This window comes from Carassius carassius, chromosome 22 (assembly GCF_963082965.1).
Source record: "Carassius carassius chromosome 22, fCarCar2.1, whole genome shotgun sequence".
Taxonomy (NCBI): domain Eukaryota; kingdom Metazoa; phylum Chordata; class Actinopteri; order Cypriniformes; family Cyprinidae; genus Carassius; species Carassius carassius.
The window spans coordinates 24,935,794-24,959,860 of record NC_081776.1 but is presented as its reverse complement, the minus strand read 5'-3'; the positions used below and the strand labels follow the sequence as shown (position 1 = coordinate 24,959,860).

Below are 24,067 nucleotides of genomic sequence, written 5' to 3'. Positions count from 1 at the left end.
CGATGATTGTTTGAGATACTGTAGATCTGATTTCTGTTATGAAATGCATAAACAAGCACAAAGTGATGGTTCAAAGTCTCAGTGTGATAGCATAAAATACTGTGATAAATGTTACAGACAGTACAGAACAAAATGGGCCGGTGATAAGCTATTTACGCACAAATGTGCACCATCCAGATGTGCGCATTGCGCCGAAGTTCTCATGGATGAAGACCAGCACTGTTGCTATATTCAACCAGCCAAGCCTAGAGAACATAGCCAAAACTATATTTAATTTGACTTTGAGACGATGTATGAAGACGGGCGGCATAAGGCAAATTATGTTTGTGCATCAACGCAAGCTGGGGATGAATTTTCGGCGGAAGGGTTAGATTGTGTAGATCGCATGATCAAGCATTTCAGATGACCGAAATTTGAGGGTTACACATTTATCGCACACAATTCTTCGGGTTTTGACTCTTTTATACTGCTCGAGTATTTTACTAGTCAGGGACTAACTCCAAAAATCATACTCCAAGGTTGTAGACTTGTTTACATGTACGACCAAGCCTTTAAACAGAGATACATCGACAGCTATAGCTTCTTGCCCATGAAATTGTCAAAAATGACCTCTGCTTTAAACCTAAACACCAGCGAAAAAGGGTTCTTTCCACATAATTTTAATCGCTTGCAGAATGCAAACTATATCGGTCCGTATCCGTCAAAAGATTATTATGGATACCAGACAATGTCTGACGCTGAACGTGTGAAATTTGATTCGTGGTACGAGGGCGTAGCAGGAGAGGTGTTTGACTTCAAAAAGCAATTAGCCTTATACTGCAAGAATGACGTTGTATTGCTACGTGAAGGATGTATGAAATTCCGAAAAGAGTTTATAGAATGTACAAACATGGATCCTTTCGGATGTATAACATTCGCTGGATGTGCTATGAAAGTGTTCAAAACGCTTTTTTTAACCAAAGACACAATTGCCTTAACGCACAAAAATGCCTACATCAATCAGTACAAATCTTATTCAAATTCTTCCATACAATGGTTGGAATACATTAAAGCACACAGAAATGTCGATGTTCATCACACTTTAAATTATGGCGAAGTCAAATTTGGACCGTATCATGTGGATGGCTATTATGAAACTGATAATGGCGATAAAATAGCTTTGGAGTTTTTGGGGTGTTTCTGGCACGGACATTGTTGTCGTTTTAATCCTAACGATTTGAATCCGGTGTCAAAAACACCTTTTGGCCTGCTCAGAAGACAATCTGACAATAAGCTGAAAGTTTTGCGTGATACCTATAATCTCAAAGTGCACAAGATTTGGGAATGTCAGTGGGAGTCTGCTAAACAAAACGATCCCTGTGTCGTTGCATTTATGAGTAATTATAATGCACCAGCGAGACTGAATCCTAGAGAAGCACTTTACGGAGGTCGCACGAATGCACTCCGCTTGTACCACGAGACCGGTGAGGGCGAGCGCGTGTCATATCTGGATTTCACATCTCTATATCCGTATGTACAGTCGTGTAAAACCTACCCTATTGGGCATCCTGAGATCATTTTAAAAGATTTTGAACCGGTCAAATCTTATTTCGGCCTCATTAAATGCAGTGTACTGCCCCCACGTAAACTACTGCATCCAATATTGCCTGTCAAATCCTCTCAGGGGAAACTACTATTTGCGCTGTGTCGCACCTGTGCTGAGGCACAGTATCAGGGTCAGTGTCAGCACAGTGATGACGAAAGGGTCATTTCAGGAGTTTGGACCTCTGTCGAGCTCTCCAGAGCTATTGATAAAGGTTATTCGGTAGTCAGAATTGAGGAAGTCTGGCATTTTCCACAGACATCAGACACTTTATTCAGCGGTTATGTTAAGACGTTTCTCAAATTCAAACAAGAGGCTTCAGGTTTTCCATCACATGTAGTGACAGATGCTGAAAAGGAGTCTTACGTCAGAGATTATTTTGAGAAGGAGCGAGTTCAGCTCGACCTTGACAAAATAGCACTCAACCCCGCACGTAGATCTATAAATAAATATTTATTGAATTCGCTTTGGGGTAGATTTGGACTTAGGTGTAATCAAGCTACAGCGGAGCTTTTAACAGACCCTGAAGATTTCGCCCGCTATATCTTTGGAAACGGACGGGTCATTAAACACTTCTCGTTGGTGTCGGACACTGTGGCTTTAGTTCAATGGTGCTATGCCGATGAAGACCCCACCCCCGCGAGAGATGTTAATGTGTTCATCGCAGCATTTACCACGGCTTACGGGCGTTTGGAGTTATATGATCTCATGGATCAGTTAGGGCCCCGTGTTTTTTACGTAGATACAGACAGCGTTATCTTTGTATCGAAAGATGGAGATTGGGTACCTAAAACAGGTGCATATCTTGGTGAATTGACGGATGAACTTGATGATGGAGATTTCATAAGTACTTTTGCGTCAATGGGACCGAAAACATATGCTTTTAAAACCACAAAAAATAAAGTAACTCTTAAAGCTAAAGGGATCACGCTGCATTCTGCTAATGCGAAAATTGTAACTCTAGAAAGCATGATATGCCTGATACAGGGATATGTAACATCACGTGACACTAGTCACCTGCTCACGCGCACAGAGACTATTGTGTGGAATAAAAAGAAGTTCACTCTGCATAATAGTGCAGTTTTGAAAAGATTCAAAGTGGTATATGACAAACGCGTGCTACTTCCTGATTACACCACACTTCCTTATGGGTATTAATGGTATTTCTAGCATACAAAATGTGTATGTTGAAGAGGATTTTGACTTTCGTTTCCAATATCCTTTCTCAGCCTTAGTCTCTGGGCCATCCGGGAGCGGAAAGACTGTTTTTGTAAAGAATTTATTGTGTAATGCACTCAAGTTGATCAATGTAAAAATTGACAGTATTGTATTTTTATACAGTTGTTGGCAACCTTTGTATGATGAACTGTTGTCATTGTATGATATAAAATTTATTGAAGGCATTCCAAACTCTTTAACTGATGAAACTTTAATAAAGCCTAATGTCAATGTGTTTATTATCTGTGATGACCTAATGTCTGAGGCATTTTCAAACGATGAACTCTCGCGAGCTTTCACACAATATGTTCATCATATACCATTTTCTATCATACCGATAACCCAGAATCTGTTTTTTCACGGTAAAACCAGTAGGACTATCGCTCTCAATACTCACTATCTTATTTTGTACAAGAGTCCGAGAGACTCGATGCAAATAATGACTTTAGGACGTCAGATTTACCCAGGAAATACAAAGTTCTTTATGGAGTGTTATAAGGATGCTACCAATCAACCTTACGGATTCCTTTTGATTGACTTTAAAGCTAAAACCCCAGAGCGTTTTCGTCTCAGATCAGAATTGTTTTCAGATCAACAGGTGGTGTATGTACAGAAAAGACTACGGTAAATACTGTTGTTGAAAATGAGTGATAGGCTCTGTAAAAACCTACCTCTTTTAAAACTATTATATAAAGGCTTCACCGAGACAACGCTGTGTTATTTTACAGTCAGCGTCAGATCAGCTGATTCTATCCCTGTGTGAGATAGCTCTTAATGTACTTCACGGTAACATACCTCTAAACACCAACCAGTTCCGGAGGTTAAAAAAGAAAAAACAGGAGATCAAATACGCCGCTAGTAAAAAGGTTAACATCCAAAGAAAAAAGCGGTTGATTAATCAACGAGGCGGTTTTCTTGTACCTCTGTTAAGTGTGGCAATACCCTTTATCACTAGTTTAATAACCTCCAGACAGCATTAGGAATGGAATATGCCGAAAAACTTTACCTAATCCCTCAGAATCAGATGAATAAATTAAGAACTGCCGGTGTTCGTGAGACAATTCAACAAACTGTGGAGAACGATTTAGATACAGCTATAAGAAACGTATTGCAGAGGAGTGATTTAGATTCGCATGGGAAGGCTAAACTTTATTCCAGCGTCTTACAGAGGTTTTTAACTATAGTAAAACAAAGTGATTTGGAGAGTAGTACTTTAACTCTTTCACTACCGAAAACGGACGCTATTCACGCCGATGAACCTGCTAATACACCTGCTACTGCACCTGCCAACGCACCTGTTAGTGCACCTGCCGCTGCACCGTTGCATGATGAAAGCGAGGATCAGATTGTCAATGAAATCTTAAACAACGTGCCGCAAAGAAGTTTAAAAAACATCAAACTCATTCTGAATAAAATGTCTAATGCCAAACAAGTGTCTTCATGGGCAACTTCTGGCGAGTTTGTATTTAAAGGGAATGTAATCGTAGGTTCACACATGTTGGATTTGGTTAAAAGTATAATGGCGCCTCACACGCTCCGTGATGAATACAGACCGCGTGGTTGGGATGAATTTCTGGATGCTTTTGCAACTTTAAATATACCATTTTCCACTATCACGAATCCGCAGGTTAAACGCATGGTTGAAGCCCTTAAAAGGAAATCGCCTAACCCCATGAAAAAAGGGATTCGTAAAAAGCATGCGTCAAAGACTATGCCACGATCTACTGCCACTGATAGACAGTTGTTTAATTCACCCTCACTCGATACTACTGCCTGGTTATGTTTTTATTTTTTTGTGTAAATATGTTTTATGTGTTGTGTTATGTATTAAGTTTTTGATGTTAATAAAAAAGATGGAAAAAGAGATCTGTCTATACATTGTCTTTATTTATACAGTACAACCATATTGTTAATACATTCAAGATTACATAGCATTTTATTTTTTATTAAACATAAAACAATAGCACAGTTCTAGGCGTACTACAGACACCTTTTACAATTTTGTACACACTTAATACAATTAAATGTATCACAGAGAGAAGGTTTCAGTCTCTTTACAAATCGTGCAACCATATTATCATTTTTAATCAGATCATCATGATACATTTTAACAACATTTTCATAATCATAACCCTTTGACATGTGATACAAAAAAAAACACACAATGTTGTCCGCAAGTATCTGATGTGAAGTCTTGAACCTGTTTGTTAGAGTATTGTACACAGATAGAATTGTTTTTTAAAAAGGTTTGTATGGTCTTTGGAAAACGGGGGTCTTTTGGAGATCCTCCAAAGGTATCAAAAAAGCAGCTCACGCCATCCTTGGTTATGTAAATTGCTAACCAATGCAACCCCGGTTTTGTGGAGGGGTCCGAGTTAAAAATAAGCATAGACGGGGTATTCTTTACGGTCACTTTGGGTAGATAATCGCTGGGAAGCACTCCTAAAAAAACTTGTATTGTGATCAATTTTATCCATAACAGACGTTAGTTGAACCGTATTCATTTTCCCTCCTCCTCAGTAATAATCCACTAACACCTGTCTTCGATTGGATATTTCAACAATTGAATCAAAAATCGCATATACGATAATGGTTATGGATTGTCTGAGAGGTTGTCTGAATCGTGCTTCTAGTCTAATATTTCCCGATTTAATTAGTGAAACATGATTCGAACAATCTTCATCAGGGGACAAATTAAAGGCATAGAGCGTGTAGCCGTTTAGAAAATCCTGACGATCTATTACAAGAGGTTGATTTTTAAGATGTCTTCCGGTAGCCGTCACGAGTTGATAAAAGTCTCTAACGGCTGATCCACTTTCATATTCCGGTTGAAACGGTTTGGATGGAATTTGGACGCCGTCTTGATATAAAGCCAAAAACTCCAGGTTAAAATGTTTAAAAGCAAAGGGGTTTTTATCATACGCTCCTGAAAAGGCTGAATTTTCGGTCATTGCAAAAATTATTGATTTTGGTAGTGTACCGAGAAAAAGATTTTCTTGATTAGATACGCGAGAACCGGCTGGGATAGAAAAATTCTTCACACACACACGGTCTATGGGGTATTTAGCAGTAGTGCCTAGAAGCGCCTGAGCATGCCCCAACCAGACTCCTGGTGAAACAGTAACTTTTTTGACAAAAAGAGATGCTGACACAATATTGAGTTTATAACCAGCAGCGTCATCTCGCATTAGGCAGAACTCATCTTTAGCTCTTGTCATCCTTATTTTTATATCTACACCATTCAACATTAATTTTTCTTGAAAGAAAATGTCGCTGTGAATGGTGGCTAGTAATTCTATCACATTACTAGCATTGGTAAATGCAGCTCTCTTCATTAACCTCGTATTTTCTCCAGCAGGGTCAGTAGCATCCATGTGACCCGGTGTATCTTTGTAGAACAAACCGGCTGAAAAGACACTTTCGAGTGTATCTTTTCCAAAATTAATCAGAGCTTCAATCAAACATCTGTAGGGGTAGGTACTGGAACTCTGGGTTATGAGACGATCCCCCAGAGAGACATCCACCTGTGAGAATATACATGCTGGATAGTTTATTAAACCAACAGGCGATCCGTCTGGTATATTAGAACCGTCGGGTTCGGTTATTTTGAGTCTAGTGTATAAAAGAGTGTTATTAAGATCCAAATAATCCTCTCCCGTGCCAGCGATAAAAAATTCTAATGGTGATGAATCGGTTATTGCGGATAGAGGCGGTATTTCGACGTAAGTATTTTTTTCAATGGACGTCTGTGTCATGGGGATCGTGAATAAATCTAACTCTGATTTAATACACTCCTCTGACATTTGATGGAATAGAGCCATGTTTAGAAAATAGTGTTCAGAAATCTTTTGGTACGGACGGTTTTCTTTACACGTTTAGTGCGGGGACGCCGGTTACGTTTTGGGGTCGCGCGACGTTTAGCTTTCTTCACACGGCCACTCCCCCTACGTAGACGCTCACCCGGTGGTTTAAAAGAACCTCGTGACATCACCATTAACCCGTTGCCATTTTGTCCATTATTATTATTATTGTCGTTATACGATCTTGAGAGAGCGCTGGTCACAACATCGCTAGCTATATTTCTAGCAGCAGTTTTTAGATGTGGTTTTACTATACTAAAACCTCTTTTCAACAGCGGTAGCGCCGTCCTAAAAAGAGATTTGAAGATGCCACCTATGCCTGCTCCGTACATAACAGGACCGCCCGCGTAACCTGGTAACCCGTTACCTGCCTGGTTCAGGTAGTATGTAACATATCGCTCGGGATCCATAGTTGCGTAATAGTTTGCTAAAACTAAAACTTATTTCACCGGTCTGAAGTGAAGTTTAGCCACAACTTTACCATACGTGAAACGCACGTGTTTGTTCTGATCGTCTTTAACTTCAATGCAGATATCTGTAATATTAGATTTATTCACAGGTACGTAATGCGGCTTGTCGAATCTAACACTGACGCTGTCATAAGATGTACCGTCTATATGTACAGTTCTCAGTAGCGGTACGTACGAATCACCTACTGATTGATATTCGATCATATCACTGTATATGTACATGCTATAAAATGCACCTCTTATGTCAGCTTGATGCGGTGCGTATGTGACGACAGATCCTAGAATAATAGCCAACTTCCCATAAAATATCAAAGATGTGTTTGTCAGTGCTTTTAGAAATATCCTGTTTTTGATGTGATCGTAACCAAGTGTGACTTTCGGGGGAAGGTTGGCGTTGATTTCTCTAACCAGAAATAGTACATCTTCATAATAACCCGGTTTTAACGTATTGCACACTTTAGATACATTTTGTAGATTTTTTTCTTTAATATAGATAATCACATCACTGTCCTCTTCGTAATGCGTCTCATCATATCCCAGTATATTAGGGTCGGTGTTAATAATAAAGGCGGCATCCTCCTCATTAAATGTATACCAGGAAATAGGGTAATAAAACTTGATTAAACCGACTTCCCATTGACCTTTGAGACTCATACTTCTTGCTAGTCTCGTTTTGTAATTTGAGATACGATTGTCAGGGTAAACATCCATAGATGCATTACAAGGTAGCATGATATAAAAGCCGCCCTCACTCATGGTGTAGTTTTTCACAAATGCTACTTATGACACCTCCGGTTGTTACTTTAATGGATTCTGTATGTCCACGATCTCCTTTTCTGGTAACCATGAGGAAAACTTAGTAGGCCAACCCAGCCACTTGACAAGACAAAGCACTTGGCGGCCGCTTTTTTTTCGATCTAAAATCTTTTCTATTTTAAACGATTTGTCTTGGTTCACAATGATTTTTTGTAATTCTTTTTCATAAAAGCAACCGTCGATAACATCACCGTCATAATCTTGTAGTCTGTTCACTGGAGGGTTTCGTGGTATACGAGCGGCTATAGTGAAATATTCCTCGGTGTAATTCTGTTCATAACCCTTCGAAAATACACCTCTAACTTTTGAAACTCTAACTACATCCCCTATTTTATACTTGAAGACAGGTGTTCCTTTACGTAACTTTCCATACAGATTATTGAACACATCTGTCTCATTTTCTTTATGGACGTCCAACGGTCACATTTTAATACTTTTGTGATAACTGGCATTATATCCTTCTATAAGATCTTGTAAGATATTGTAGTAACGCTTTGAATTGATAGCCGTTAAAAACCGAGCCATTTTCGATTTAAAAGTGAGATTAAATCGCTCCACACAAGACGATTTTACATCACTTGCTGTAGCAAAATGATGTATGTTATACTTTTTCATCAGTTGTTGGAAATGTTTGTTGAAAATTTCTGTACCTTTATCGGTCTGTAATTTTTGAGGCATATGGTTTTCTTTGAGTATGGAGTCGAATGCTTTCGTAACCTCTACACCTGTTTTATTCTTCAGCGGACGTACCCAAGCATACTTGCTAAAAACATCTATACATGTCAGTAAAAATTTGATACCGTTGTTTTCTTTCGAAAAAGCAGACATGTCAACAAGATCTGCTTGAAACTGTCCATCTTTTCCGTACACTATCACTCTATTCCGTTTGTATTTGATAGGTGCTGTCTTGTGTAATGTATAAGTGTCCTGAGATGCTAGCCAATCTGATATTTCTTTATCCTTCAGAGTTACCCCATATTCCTGTAGTACACTGCGTTTTAATGGTTCTTTACCTCCCAAAGAACCAGGGTGCGCTGGGTTGCAGTACACTTTTTTCATTAATTCAGACATCTTACCACCACTACTGTTTACACAAAACAATGACAGAGTTATTAGGATCAAAAGCTTTTTATTAGCAATCGTTGCAGAAGACACATACGAGTTCAATTTGATTGGTCATACATTATCTAATTATACATCATCTAGATATTGAAGGAATTTCACACACATTAAAACATTTTTCTCTATCATACGCTCAACTAGCATGTCAATAATTGTATATACGTCTATCGGATCATTTCTTGACAACAACATTACACACACATCGGTTACATAAGTACAAAGACATAAATTGTTACCTATTTTAAGACTTTCTTCACATTCAGGCATAAGTTCAAGAATATTTTTAACAGTCGTGCATGGGTTATACGTGTTTGTGAGGCACTGAGTTGTCATAACACACCACTCCTCCGACAACCCCCTCACAACTAACATTTGTTTTTTTTAATTTCATTAAACGTTTATTGTCCACATAACATTCACTCTCATCATCTATAATCTTATACAATAAAAAAGTTATTTCACTCTTAATTCTTTGTTTAAATATGAGTTTTCCCAGACAGTTTGGGCTGCAGAGGTTACCCATGTCCCCACGGTTAATCAGAATCAGCAGGTGTACTCTTCTTCCAGCTGTCAACAGCGTCGTAAATGGCCTGCTCGCAAGTTTCATCCGCAAGTTTCGTCCGGAGTTCTGCCAGACCTTCCACTATGTACATCTCATCTCTGAGGTCACACAGAACACCATCGACAACCCCCTGAATTCTTTGCTGATGCGGTGTTAAACCAAACAGTTTCAAGGTTTGTGCCAGAATGAGTTTCAGATCAGGTTTACACAATTTATGCGAGAGTTGTTCAAAACATCCCAGAAAATAGTACGCAGGTGCCTCATAGAGACATGAATGTTGTGTTTGCGAAGGATGATCGACCTGACATCCGTAACAATCTTTCTTCAGCTGCTTGTCAACCAGAAAAGATGTTCCAGAATTATGGCAACAACAGCTTTAATGATCTTATGTCCGATCACCCCGATGCAACCGTCGACAGTGTCCGAGACGTTTTCAGAATTTGTTGTGTCAGATGGACCAGCGTTGGGGAGGTGGTGGCGGATTGTACTTTGCGAGGAAGGCGAGGTTATGGTATCCGAGCTCTGTACAGAATTTGTTCAGCCAGGCGTCATTGTCCGTCGCTGACCACGCTGCGGATGCGTTGTCATCGCATACAAACTGTGGAGCTGGCGAGGTATTTTCTTGAGTCATGTTGGTGTTGGTGATGTCGCTTGAAGTCTATTTGCACAAAGGCCCCTGACGTGCGTATTTAATGATTATAGATGGTAGGCGGGGCCACATGAACCCCTCTCCGGCTGGCCACACACCATTCAGGGTGAAACAGCTTCACTTTTATTTTGTTGTATTTGTCAAACGCCTCGCACCACTTAAACATTTTGTCTATCTTTCCAAATATCTCCTCTAACGCAGGCACGTCTTTCGACTGAAACAAAAATTTTATCTTATAGTATTTAAGATGGTCCTCTTCAGATATGGGCCATGCGCTTTCAGGTAAATCCAGGAGACGGTCACTGCAAAGAATATATATATAATCATCAGCATACTTGTTAATGTGATCCCCAAGCACTCTGTAACGCATTCCTGGAGTGATACCGTTCCATTCGCCTATGAATAGAGGATCGTCGCCTCCATCTTTTAGATCACGCCAGACATAATTGTAAAATAAACACCAATCTTTTACTGTGAAAAACAGATCAGGATCCTCGGCTGTGTCATACGTGACCCTTTCATCACTGTCCACGGTGCTCAGTCTGACCTCGCGGTTGCACTTGTCAAAATCGTAACTGCAAATACGATTACCGGATAGATGAAACTCACGCTTAACAGTGTCCAAAGGTTCGTGGAGGAAATTGGCCAGACACGGCCCATGTTTTATCTTCCTCGGGGCCAGCATTAGCTGTTCCATAGCTAACTCAACACTCTTTTCAGGAGTTTTAGGTGATGATGTCGTGGCCATTGTTACAGAATAGCTCTCCAATTTTTCCAATTCACAAAAACACCGTTACAACTAGGTACGGAAAAATTAGCTTCAATAAAACCCTCTTTTTATACACTTGTTACAGCCAAATTGATGCTTCTATCACGCCTCCTGCCCGACCCTCTCTAGCGCTGGAGGCGTGGTTTTTTTTCCCGGAGCATTCCGAACCTCATTCTGAGTGTGTCTTCGTGCTGTGAGGTTGTTTTACGGACGCTTCGCAACTCTTGTCAGTAAGAGGGTCTCGCTTTTTAAAATTGTAGTTAGTGGTAAAGTACTGCATAGATTTGACAAGTATCTTGTCTGGTGTATTTTATTTTAGATCCGCGTAATGCCTACCTCTTTTTCTTTTGTTTTAACCTTTTCTAACATCGTGACAAAACTCCTACTTTTCTGGTTTGTATCGCTGCTTTACGTTCGTTTCTTTTTTTCAGTTTGAGGTAAGGTACAAATGCTAAAACTCTATTACCTAGTTTGGTTGGTTGTTTCAGATAAATAACCAGTAACCTAGTTTTATTTCATTTGTAACAACTTTAACAACGTTTTTACACTTTCCAACTACGAAAACGATCATTACATTGTTTCCATTGCTGCTATGTGTTTATAACCTTTTTCTTGAAATGCATTGTGTATTTAAAACCTTAATAAAATCCTCCCTTACACCATTTTCATGATTTCGCCCTTTTCAAAGTTTAAAAAAAGCACATAGCTTCCCACAACTTCTCCCCCCTCCGAAATTCCTCCTTTGGTTCATAAGTTCATATTAAGGTCACTGGCTGTACAGGGAGGGGAGGGGGGGTGTACAAACAGGTGTCCAGAACAGATGGCTTTTATGACCCTCATCAATCAAATTTATTGACACAAGCAGCCCAGGATCCTCTCTCCTACTATAATAATGATAATGACAAACTCTCTTTTCTGTTACCACCTCTCAGACTGCGTAAACCCGGGGTGCTCAACACTACTCCTGGCGATTGACTGTCCTGCAAAGTTCAGCTCCAATCCTAATCAAACACACCTGAAGCAACTAATTAAGGTCTTCAGGCTCACTTAAAAATTAAAGCCAGGTGTGTTTGATTAGGATTGGAGCTAAACTTTGCAGGACAGTCGATCGCCAGGAGCAGGGTTGGGCACCCATGACCTAAACCCACACTGAGAACCAGGGCGGCAACAGTGATCTGGAAATAAGCCCTTCGGTAATATATCCAGTGGTACCTCCTTGGATATTGTCAGAAGTTCCAGTCGATTTAGGCTTATTGGAGGAAAAGGAGGTTAATGGAATAGATCATTACAGGGCTCACAAGTATATAACAAGCAAATATAAAGAAGGAATTATATTGTATACTGATGCGTCTAAACGGACTGATAAGAAAATGGGAATTGCTTATGTTATCCCTCAATTAAACATTGAATTTGCTAAAAGAATTAATGATGATTTAGCTGTATATACAGCAGAATTGATAGCAATATGGATGGCAGTGATGTGGGTAGAGAGCAATAGACCAAGCGGCAACATTCTGATCTGAAAAATGAAGCCTAGCCGGAAGTGCGAAAAACTGCAATACATCGAAAATCCGCCAGGGGAAGGTCCCAAAAGGGAGCAAATATCCATAGCCCCCATGTTAAAATGTCCGTTTTCACAGCATGAATTCATGCTTTTACAGGTTGGTCCCATGGACTTTTATTGTATTCTTAGATAGCTTCCGAGTGCCTGACAACTGTGAGGGCTGTGAATTTTTTTATAACTCGTTAGTTTAGATCGTATTTAGATATAAAATATATGACAATAAGGGCGTGGTTAACTTTGATTGACAGCTTGATTGACAGCTGACAAGGCAGCGTCACGGAGAATGACAACAAGAAGCGCCATTTTTTAATTCAGTTGACATATAATACTACTGTTTCTGTATCATGAAATGTAGTTTTAAGAGGTTTTCAGGCGAGAATGTAGTTGTTTAAAGCTCAAATCTGTGGTTTATTTAAAGATTTATGAAAATTTGATCCAGTTGATCCAGCGATGACCGGGCGCTCGGCGTTCATGAAGCAGTCTTTTCTCGGCTAGACCTTCTAAAGTTTGCCGCCAATGCCGCGGACTCTGGCGTCCCTGTAGTGGTTAAACATGAGATATAATTCATCTTGTGTATATCTAATGGGCGATTTTTGGTCTCGTAAATCTATAATTTTTTCCTTGGGCAATCGTTTTGGCTGAGGGGAAGTTTCATAACTTTATAAGCTATTTAACTTTACCGATGTATGGTTAGACTAGAGCGCTGACTTTGTATGTTTAATTGAAATTGTTTGCTTTATTTGTATAGCTTCTTATACCTTTTACTTATACTTTTATAATGGCTAATATTGATAAAACTGAAATTTAACAAAAAGAGACTGGGTTGAGTTGTCATTTTAAATTTTAATATAACAAAGATGATCTGTAATGTTGTTTACTGCAAAATCTGTTGTTTAGTACAAATGCACATATTGCCTGGACCATAAAATGTTTAATATTTTATATTATATTTAAAATGAAAAGAGGCAGGTTTGTGTTTTATATTTTGTTTTTTCATAAATAGGCAAACGTTATGTGTAGTTGAATATAATCAATATGCGTTGCCTGAACCACATTTGTGTGGCTATAATGTTTAAGATTTCTTTTAATGAAAACGAAAATAGTTAGTATGGTGTTTTATAACATATTTCGTTGCCTAAAATATACACAGAGATGACCGAATTTGCAGAGCGAGCTGAGTGAAGCGCGCTGCGTCAGAAGGTGGGCGGAGTTAGGATTTCCCAAGATTTTCCAAGATGGCGCAGCCCATACCCCCCATAAACGGCTTCAAACCCATTCTTCAGAAAGTCTATGGGTGACGTCACAGACGCTTTGTCCATATTTTTTACAGTCTATGCAATAGACCTAAACAAGCTGTGATAGCTTCAGACTCTAGTTCAGCTTTGATAAGCCTAAAGCATCTTCACTCTGAGTCTAGACAGGACATAGTGTTCGAAATAATGCAATTAGCAAACAATCTGATTAAGTCTGGTATTAGTACTACATTTATATGGGTACCAGCTCATATAGGTGTAGGAGGTAATGAATTGGCTGACAAATGTGCGAAAAAAGCAGCAGAGAAGTCTGAAGTAGAGGTAAATATTAAATACAGTAAAGCTGAAATTAAAAGTATAATTAAAGCAAAAATTAATGGAAAATGGCAGTGTTTATGGGACAATGAAAAGTCTGGAAGACATTTGTATACATTCAAGGAAAAGTGGGAAAGAACAGGAACACATGTAGAAGTAAGCGTGAAGAAGATGTGGTATCTAGAATGAGGCTAGGTCATACAGGATTAAATAGAACATTATTTATAATGAAAAAACATGTAGATGGAATATGTGAATATTGCAATAGTCAAGAGACTATAGAGCATGTAATTATGTATTGTCCTAAATATCATCAAGCCAGACAAAGATTAATTTCACAACTTGGTGAGAATCAGATGACATTAAATTTGCATGATATATTGCAAAGAGGATCTGGTGAATTTTTTTTTTCTTTTTCGTTTACTTTTTTGAAGATTACTGGATTATTAAATAGAATTTAACTAAGTGCAGGTCGACCCTTGATCCACACTCCAGTCCAGATGGTGGCGGTAATGCACCGAAAGCTGGTTGCCAACCGCCATATAAAAAGAAGAAGAAGAAGAAGAACCAGGGCGGCAGCGCCTGTGTTTGCCTGTCGTTGCGTCATATGACGCGTTCTCTGGGAAAAGGCGTTTTTTTGGAGCGTAGCTTAGAATAGGTACATTTTTTTCTTAATTTCTGTCCGTGGGTGTGGTAAAACATGTATTCTTATGTATGTCTTTTTAAATTAACATTTTAATTCAAGATTCTGTATAAATTAAGTTATACAATTAAATTGAAGGATGGCCTTTAATGAACTTTGTTTTTCTGCCTCCATAAAAGTGAATATATATATTGTTTTCCTTGTTTATCTAAAAGTGCACTTTTTCTTGTTTTAAACCTAGTCAAAAACCCATGTGTTGCGTGTGAAACAGCTTCAATTAGTAAACATTTATTGTGAAATGACTGCATTTCCGTCTCAATCCATGTACATTTTTCCCGCGAACAATGTGCTATCACTTTAATTCAGCGCCTGCAGCACAGCAAAAATAGACTCGGTATGTAAACAATCACTGCACTGCTGCAGACTAAAGCCCTGCATTTCAGCCCGAGCCCGACGGGCCCCGACTTATTTATGCCCCTAGGGCCGGGCTTCGGGCCAATTTTCATGTTATAGCTCACATGCGGGCCGGGCCTCGGGCCTTTTTTGGGTTATCCTTCTATTTATATTTTTAGACATTAATAAAAAAAAAAAATGAGAAGTTGACGTCGACGATAGAAAAACAAACAGACATTTCATACCCTCACAACTTTCAGAATCTGATAATTCAACCAGTTATAATTACACTGACACGCACGCTTTTCCGTCAGCGCGACCCACGATTATACTTCACTTATATCCACTTATTGTAGTAGCTATTATAGGCCTCTAAATTAGCGGCGAGCATTTCTGTGTCTGCACCTGTTGTTGCGGGCCACGCAGGAAAGAAGAGAGCACTGGCCGAGTCTGAAAACATTGTGGAGCAGGACGAGGATGACGACGATGAAGTACAGCAATACATGCGCCTCAATCACAACATGGAAGGTGATGGACGAGATGTGCTGCTACGGTGGAAACAGCACGAGACCCTGCTACCGCAACTGTCAAGACTGGCTCGCTCTGGGTTTAGTGTCCCGCCAGCAGCAGCAGCGAACGTGTCTTCAGCGCAGCGGGAAGAGTGATAGAAGAGAGGAGGACTGGGTTAAAACCTTCCACTCTGGATGCTATTCTTTTTCTCCACGATGCTCTGTAAGAGACTGTTCTAACTTTTCATTTGACTGGACTTTATTTTCGTTTAACTGTTGGAAACTAATGGAAAAAGAATGGACATGTTCTGTGGTGCATTTTTGAGGTAAGATAACCTGCAAGTTTGTTTTTAATTAATTTAATTTGTTTAGATTGTAGGCTATTTCTCATTTCGTTTGCGAGCGCTGTTGCGAGCCTGCCTCAGTATTTCAATTTTTTGTTATTTTACGCACTGTGGTTTAATAAATAAACCTATATTAATCTAACTGTCTGTGTGATATGATTGAAGTGTTTTATATCTATGGATTTTATTGTAGCCAAGTAAAGTATTAGCGTTAATTTGAGAGGCTTAATTGATTAAATATGTTTTAGGCTACTCGCTGTCGGCTCGGCTGATTAACGTTAATTGTCATTTAAAAAAAAAATGCTCCAAACATTTTTCTAAATCAACTTGATAAAGAAATGAAAATAAACATAACACAAAACTGACCCCTTTTTTAATTGTTGCAAATAGGGCAGGCTTCCGCTGTGTAATAAAATAAATAAATAAATAAAAACACGGGCTCGTGTCGGACTCGGGCTGATAATTCTGATGAGCTGTCGGACATGGGTCGGGCTAGGGCCTGAGCGTCTCGGGCCGGGCTCGGGCCTAGATTTGAGGCCCGTGCAGGGCTCTACTGCAGACGCACCGCTCCTGGAACGCACTGACGGACCGCAACCTCGTGCAGTGTGAACTCTGGAATCCGTTAACATGGGTGCGTAAAAAAATACGCAATACGGACTGCAGACGGAGTATGTGTGAAACAGGCATTATAACTTAACACCAGAGCACTACTGTGTTTACCCTCACCACGCCTTGCAGTAGCTGCTTAGAAGTGTAACACTGTAAAGGGTCCGTCAGAAACAGTGTCGCGCGGCATAACATTCATTCCGAACGTTGAGTAATTAGATACATCGGTATGGAGGGATATTAAAAATTAATATCGTAACGAAAATATACACCGGTTTTTGGTATGAACCGGTATACCGCCCAGCACTAATGTGGAGAAGATCAGTTTACATCAAAACTGAAACCAAGCAGATCACACAGAATGCATATTTCGTGCATTTTCTAGAGGGATATCTTCTATCCCCATTGCACTCGTGTCTTGCACAAGAGAGCCGCATGTTTAGAAAACCATGTAAAATTAATATAAGTTCAACTTTTTAAAAACATATCTTGAGAATTTATGGTGGGTTTTTCCCCATCCCACTGCCTCTCATGTGTTTAAATGAAAAATGTACTCTGTGTGATTGGCTTTCACACCCTTTGTATTAAACTAGGCATGCATACATGATGCTGTTTTGTTTATAGTTAAGCAACTTAATTATAGTTGATTTATAAACATTATTTTAAATATTATTCACTTCACAGACATGTTTCTAATTGTTTGAATAAACATGCATTATTTTTGCTCGATGCGCCCTCTTGTGGCCTCAGGAGAGAAGCCAAAAGCTTTTCTTCACCCTATCTGAAAATATGCATTTTAAATTCGAATATAATTCAAAGTTTTATGTATACAAGTACAAAATTTGAATTTAGTTTTTCAGCCATTTCAAAAGCCCTATCACGCACCTGATGGTATTTACCACTGAGTAGATAACGGGCTTTACTGAGATGCGCATTAATCATCTGCCAATTGTGCACCCCTAATCATAACTGGACACTGAGCGATATTTAATATTAGAAAAAGTTACTTTCTGCTCCCTTGTGCAAACATGTTATTGAAAGTCTTTTATTTTTACTTTTATTTTATTTTCAACGTCATCACTCAAACAAAACAAACCAGACACTTTAAAGAGTTTTAACAGCAGAAATACATTTGTAATTCAGGATCAAACTCTCAGTGAAGCTTATCTCCATTACTATTTATTTCCGACTGTAAATAATCCGTAAATAAACCTCAACTAAAAGCAGAATCTAGAGCTCGAGATCATTATAATCCTAAAGATAAACTACAAGCGACATAAATCACTAAATGTGTTAAAGATCGGATTTAACAATCGAAAGAGAAAAACTGCAATATTATGAACTGTATCAGAAACGGAGAAATGAACGTACCTTAATGTGATGTTTATTACATACAAGTTTTCAAAACTTTCTCATGTTCCCGTCGAGTTCCTCATTCGCGCATGCGCAGAAAATCTCCTCTTCTCATGTGAGCTGCAGCAAAACAGACGCGTCAAAGGCGCATTGCTGCATAGACATTAGAGTTGTGACGTTCGCGAACGAACCGATTCTTTTGAACGGCTCATAAACATGAACGATGGGAGCCGAGTCGCGGCTGGAGGGGAGCCGTTCTTTCTGTCGTTCTTTTTTCCTATGCGTGTTTCACACAGATGCACACAAATGAGCTCCTCCGCGAGACAGAACAGTTATAGGGGGAGGGGCGCCCCCAGCGCAGGCCAACCCTTTATAGCGTGATGATATTAGTTATTAGTTGTGCATGTTCATTGCAGCCCACTTTGTTATTGTTCATTGACTTGAAGGGGCTGATGTCCTATTTGCAAAGTTTACAGTAGTAATAGTATGTAGTATGTAGACATTTCCATTTTATTTATTCTAATTTTATCTACTTTAAATATTTTTTGTTTTCTATCAAAATGTTCTTGTGTGATAACAATGTTCTTGTGTGAAAGTGTTTGTAGTAAAAGCTGTTTTGCACAGAAATTCATTGCAGCCGGCTTTGTTTTTGATGTTTATTTGAGTAGGTATTGTATGAATAACATAAGTCAACGTAGCTTTACACACACACACACACACACACACACACACACACACACACTTTGTACTAAAGGTAAATCCAAAATAGTGATGTCACTGTCTAAGCAGAGGGATTTGTGCAACCCTATGGAATATAGTCCACACATGACAAATGAGGTAATAATCAATATTTCAGAATAATTCAAACTCAGATATTGGTGTGTGATATCTGAGTTTTAATTATTTGGCTACAAATCTCACCTCATCATTCCTCCCAGTGATTATTTCCAGGATAAACTGAGATGCCCCCGAGCTGGCTTCTTAAAACTGACTAAATATTTAAAAGAGCCAAAAGAGCCGTTCTTTAGAACGGCTCTTTGAAAGGAACGGATCGCGAAGATCCGGATCCCCTCAAAGAGCCATAAATCCCATCACTAATAGACATAAATGGTCAAGGACTTCTTGGTCTTCTTCTTTGAGGGTTAACGGTGACCAAGAGTGTTGCTTTATCGCCGTCTTCTGGATTATTCTCCTGTAACGTTAAAGGCGCATTGCTGCCCTCCTCAGTCCATTTGATATCCTCAGATGAAGTCCAGCTCGGAGTATAAATTAATAACCGCTTTAGTCGTTTCATACTCTACTGCTCAGAACTCAATTCTCACTTCAACACTGATTCTGTGACGGAGCAGCAATGATAAGGTACTTTATTATCCTCAGAAAAACACAATCATGATGTTTATTCTCTTAAAGCTGTACAGATGTATTTGAGTGTATTCTGTTTGCTGTGAGTGATATAGATAGATAGATAGATAGATAGATAGATAGATAGATAGATAGATAGATAGATAGATAGAATTAACACAGTGGAGATTAAGTAATTTACACAATGTATGTAGCATTTCATATTTATTGTTTTTTGTCCTATTGCTTTGCAATTAGTTTCTTATCCTTATTTAATCTCTAACTGTATTTATCTTAAGTGAGCTTTTGTTGTCTCTTTTTAGGCTTGTATTAGTTTGATATTAACATTGATGACAAGAATTATGAAAATTATATAGTATCAAAGATTGTAATATAAAAACCTTTTTAAAAGAAAAATATATATGGGTATAAACAAGAATAATGGAGTTAAAGGGTTAGTTCACCTAAAAAAGAAAATTATCTCATTTATGACTCACCCTCATGTCGTTCCAAACCATTGAGACCTCCGTTTATCTTCAGAAAACAGTTTAAGATATTTTAGATTTAGACTTTATTCATCATTGTCTTCTCTCTTGTGTCTGTTGTGAGAGAGTTCAAAACACAGCAGTTAGTGATATCCGGTTCGCGAGTGAATCATTCGATGTAACCGGATCTTTTTGAACCAATTCATCAAATCAAACTGAATCGTTTAAAACGGTTCGCGTCTCCAATGCGCATTAATCCACAAATGACTTAAGCTGTTAACTTTTTTAAAGGGTAACTAAACCCCTGGTCAAGGCCTGATTCCACCCACTGGCAATATTTGAAAAATGCTGAAAAGTGGGCACAGCACAGCGGAGATAGAGGGGACGAACCTAGGGCGGGGCTGAGTGAGTGCGCCGTAAACCTGAGACCCGCAGTGACGGATTGATTGACAGCTGCTGTCAGAGTCACTAAAATGGAGAGTGACTGTAATGACGCAAGTAGCTTTGAAACAGAGCGATCATTTGAAGTAGAGGACTTTTCTCCCCCACCTTCACCTGAAGTGGAGGATGTCGTGGTGTCTGTCCATACCAATTCGAGCCGCTAGCTCAAAATGTGGTCTTAACTCCCGCACCGCGTCGCTTTTCAGCGCGAGCTGTGTGGAGAAGCCCACTTCCACCTCCATTGTGTTGGAGAAGCAATCCCGCATAAAATGCATTTTACACACTCCAGCTCTAGGCGGGAACTCCCGGTCTTCCAGGCCAAGTGCACGCAACAGTACACATACGTACCATCCTGACCACATATAAATCTACGCCAACTTGAAGCTATCCTAACTGATGCAATACTATGCTACTAACTAACTGTGCTTCTAACAATACTAATATTACACTAAAAACTATGCTAATTAACTACATAGGCTACACAAAATAATCTAAATAACTATTTAATTGCTATGCTAAATAGATGCTATAATAGTCTATCCTGGTCGTTTTCAATAATTGCAATTCCAACTCCCGACTCACTACAGTGATTTTGACAGAAAAAGATGGTTTTATACTGCCAAGGGCGTGGTAGCTCGTAGCAAGGGGCGTGGTGAGCTGGAAACTGCTTACGTCACTTGCCACCGCAACATCCAATAGGAAAAATCAACTGCAGTAGCCACCGTTCAACCTGAAGAGGGCAGCACTCAGACGTTTTTACACCATATATAGTAGAATTAAAACACTTTATACTCAAATGTCAAAAAAGTTACTCGAATCAATGAACAGCACTAATAAAGCCTCATTCTTATAGATCATTAACTAAAAAAAGTTGGTTTAGGGTTTAGTTACTCTTTAATGTGGCTGACACTCCCCCTGAGTTAAAACAAACCAATATCCCGGAGTAATTCATGTACTCAAACAGTACACTGACTGAACTGCTGTGAAGAGAGAACTGAAGATGAACACCGAGCCGAGCCAGATAACGAACAAAACAATGACTCATTCAAGAGTCAAGAACCGTTTCTGTCAGACGTGTCCAATTCGAGAACCGAAGAGCTGATGATACTGCGCATGTGTGATTCAGCGTGAAGCAGACCAACACAAAGGGCGTCTGAACTGAACTGATTCTTTTGGTGATTGATTCTGAACTGATTCTGTGCTAATGTTATGAGCGCGGGTAAACCGAAGGCTTGAATCAAGGGCAATCATCAACAACGATGTCATTACATTGAGCGCAAAAGAACCGGTAAACCGTTTTCTTCAACTGGTTTATTGAATTGAACTGTCCGAAAGAACTACTGGTGATCCGAAAACCGATGCAACCGGTTCTTGACTCGTGAACGAGTCATTATCTGGCTCGGCTCAGTGTTCATCTCTCTCTTCACACTAGTTCAGTCAGTGTACTGTTTGAGTGCATGAATTACTCCGGGATATTGGTTTGTTTTTACTCAGAGGGAGTGTCAGCCACATTAAAAAAGTTAACAGCTTAAGTCATTTGTGGATTAATGCGAATTGGAGACGCGAACCGTTTAAAACGATTAAGTTCGATTTGGTGAACTGGTTCAAAAAGATCCGGTTACATCGAATGATTCGTTCATGAACCGGATATGACAAACTGCTTTGTTTTGAACTCTCTCTCTCACAACAGACAAGGAAGAGAAGACAATGATGAATAAAGTCATAGTTTTTGCTATTTTTGGACAAAAATGTATTTTCGATGCTTCAAAATATTGTAACTGACCCTCTGATGTCACATGGACTACTTTGATGATGTTTTTCTTACCTTTCTGGACATGGACAGTAGACCGTACACACAGCTTCAATGGAGGGACTGAGAGCTCTCGGACTAAATCTAAAATATCTTAAACTGTGTTCAGAAGATAAATGGAGGTCTCACGGGTTTGGAACGACATGAGGGTGAGTTATTAATTACATAATTTAGATTTTTGGGTGAACTAACCCTTTAAGTGCTACACACAATTATTATTAATATTATTATTAATATCAACAGGCCTACCTATAATTTATAATTTTTCTCTCACTTTTGCCAGTGTCAATCACCTCAACTAGGCAGATGTTTCTTACCTAGACAGCTTTGATGTTATTTTTGCATGTCTCAGAATGCTGACTGTTTCTATAGCAACCGGGACGCTTCTTACGGCAGCTGCAGTGATTCAAGTTTATTTGTATAGCGCTTTTTACAATACAAATCGTTACAAAGCAACTTTACAGAAAATTATGTTTCTACAATATTTAGTAGTAGCTAGTAATTTGTGCACGTTTGACAGGATTTTAGAAAAAAATAAAAAATAATAATAAAGACGTAGTCAGCTAGACGATGAACTATTAGTATTATTAATTAATAGTTATTATATGATGCAGTCACACATGTAGTAATATTTGTTAGTTCTGTTTGTTGATTCAAGGTTAGCATCATCTGGGGTCCTCTGAGGGTCAGCATCATCTCTTCTCAGGTGTTCTGGATCCAGACTGGAGCTTGTGTAAATCCTAGTTACCACGGGATGTAAATCCCGTGGCAAAACATAGAAACAAAATAGTCGGTCAGTGATGCGTGACTTTACCGATTAGCGATTGGCTCCATTCAGAAGGTGGGGCTTCCTGCGATTGAGCTGCCATATTGAGCTTTTCATTTTTCCCAATTCAAAACTGACATGTCTTTTTTTTTATGTTTATCTAAGCACAAACACAGGAAGCCAATGTCATTCTGAAAGGATGTTGTCTGACAGGATGTCTACAGCAGCCCCCTTACTTAAACAGCCACAAAAAGAGGTGTTGTAATCATACATAATACAGTCTTATGACATATATAATTGAAAAGGTCTTTCAGAAGACATCAAGCAATATTTGTTTCCAATAAAAAAGAACACAACATCAAGTATGAAAATGTGCCAAACAATGGACATGTAAAGAATATACACAAGGCTGGGTTTTTTTTTCATATCTTATCACACTCTGAGGTGCAAGTCATTTGTTATCTAAGAGAAAAAAGCCACAGTAGATTCCCCAGTTGCACTAACTTAATTTTTTATTATTGATACCCAGGAAGTGACTTTTTTGTTCTCTTAAACACATCGGCTGGAAACAGTGCTTTATTTGCAAATCTTTATGCAATATTCCAGTTTTCCCTATAAGTTACAACAGGCTCCATCCATGATAGAGTGACAGTTTTTGTGAAATAAATGCTTAAAAAGAAAAAAACAGACAAAGAATAAGACACTTATACACTTCATGCTTTGAGTGAAAGAAAAGCACATTATAAATAAAATGTATTTTTATTATTATTATTATTATTATTATTATTAACTCTTTACAGCTTCTTTTTAAACACATCAAAAGATTCTGTGATCGTGAATTGGAGCAGACACAGACAAAAAAAAATCTTAATTTGTGTTCTGAAGAAGAACGAAGGTCTTACAGGTTTAAAACAATGTGACGGTGAGTAATTAATGACAGAATTTTCATATTTGGATGAACTAAACCTTTAATCAGTAATGACTCAGGCATACATTACATGTTATTTGAATGAAGGCTTACATGCAGTAATTTTATAGTCATTAACTCATTTAGCTAATGATTTTATCCAAGCTCACTTTTCCAAAGGGACACTAGCCGTCCGTAACCATTCAAATAGCACAAATTTAAATTGCGAACTGAAAATATGCTAAATGGAAACACGTCAATTTAGCAAAAACACCCAAACATCGCAAAA

The 24,067-nt window shown here is 38.8% G+C and overlaps 1 protein-coding gene across 3 annotated transcripts in view; it reads right to left on the bottom strand.

Annotated features, from left to right (window-relative positions):
- The window catches only part of LOC132099127 (NACHT, LRR and PYD domains-containing protein 3-like), a 151,617-nt gene extending 133,507 nt beyond the window's left edge, over positions 1 to 18,110 (bottom strand). For all 3 annotated transcript variants that reach the window (XM_059505581.1, XM_059505583.1, XM_059505582.1), the window contains exon 1: positions 18,047 to 18,110. The gene's annotated coding sequence lies outside the window, so the exon portion shown is untranslated. The remainder of the gene's footprint in view (positions 1 to 18,046) is intronic.
- Positions 18,111 to 24,067: the final 5,957 nt, after the last annotated feature.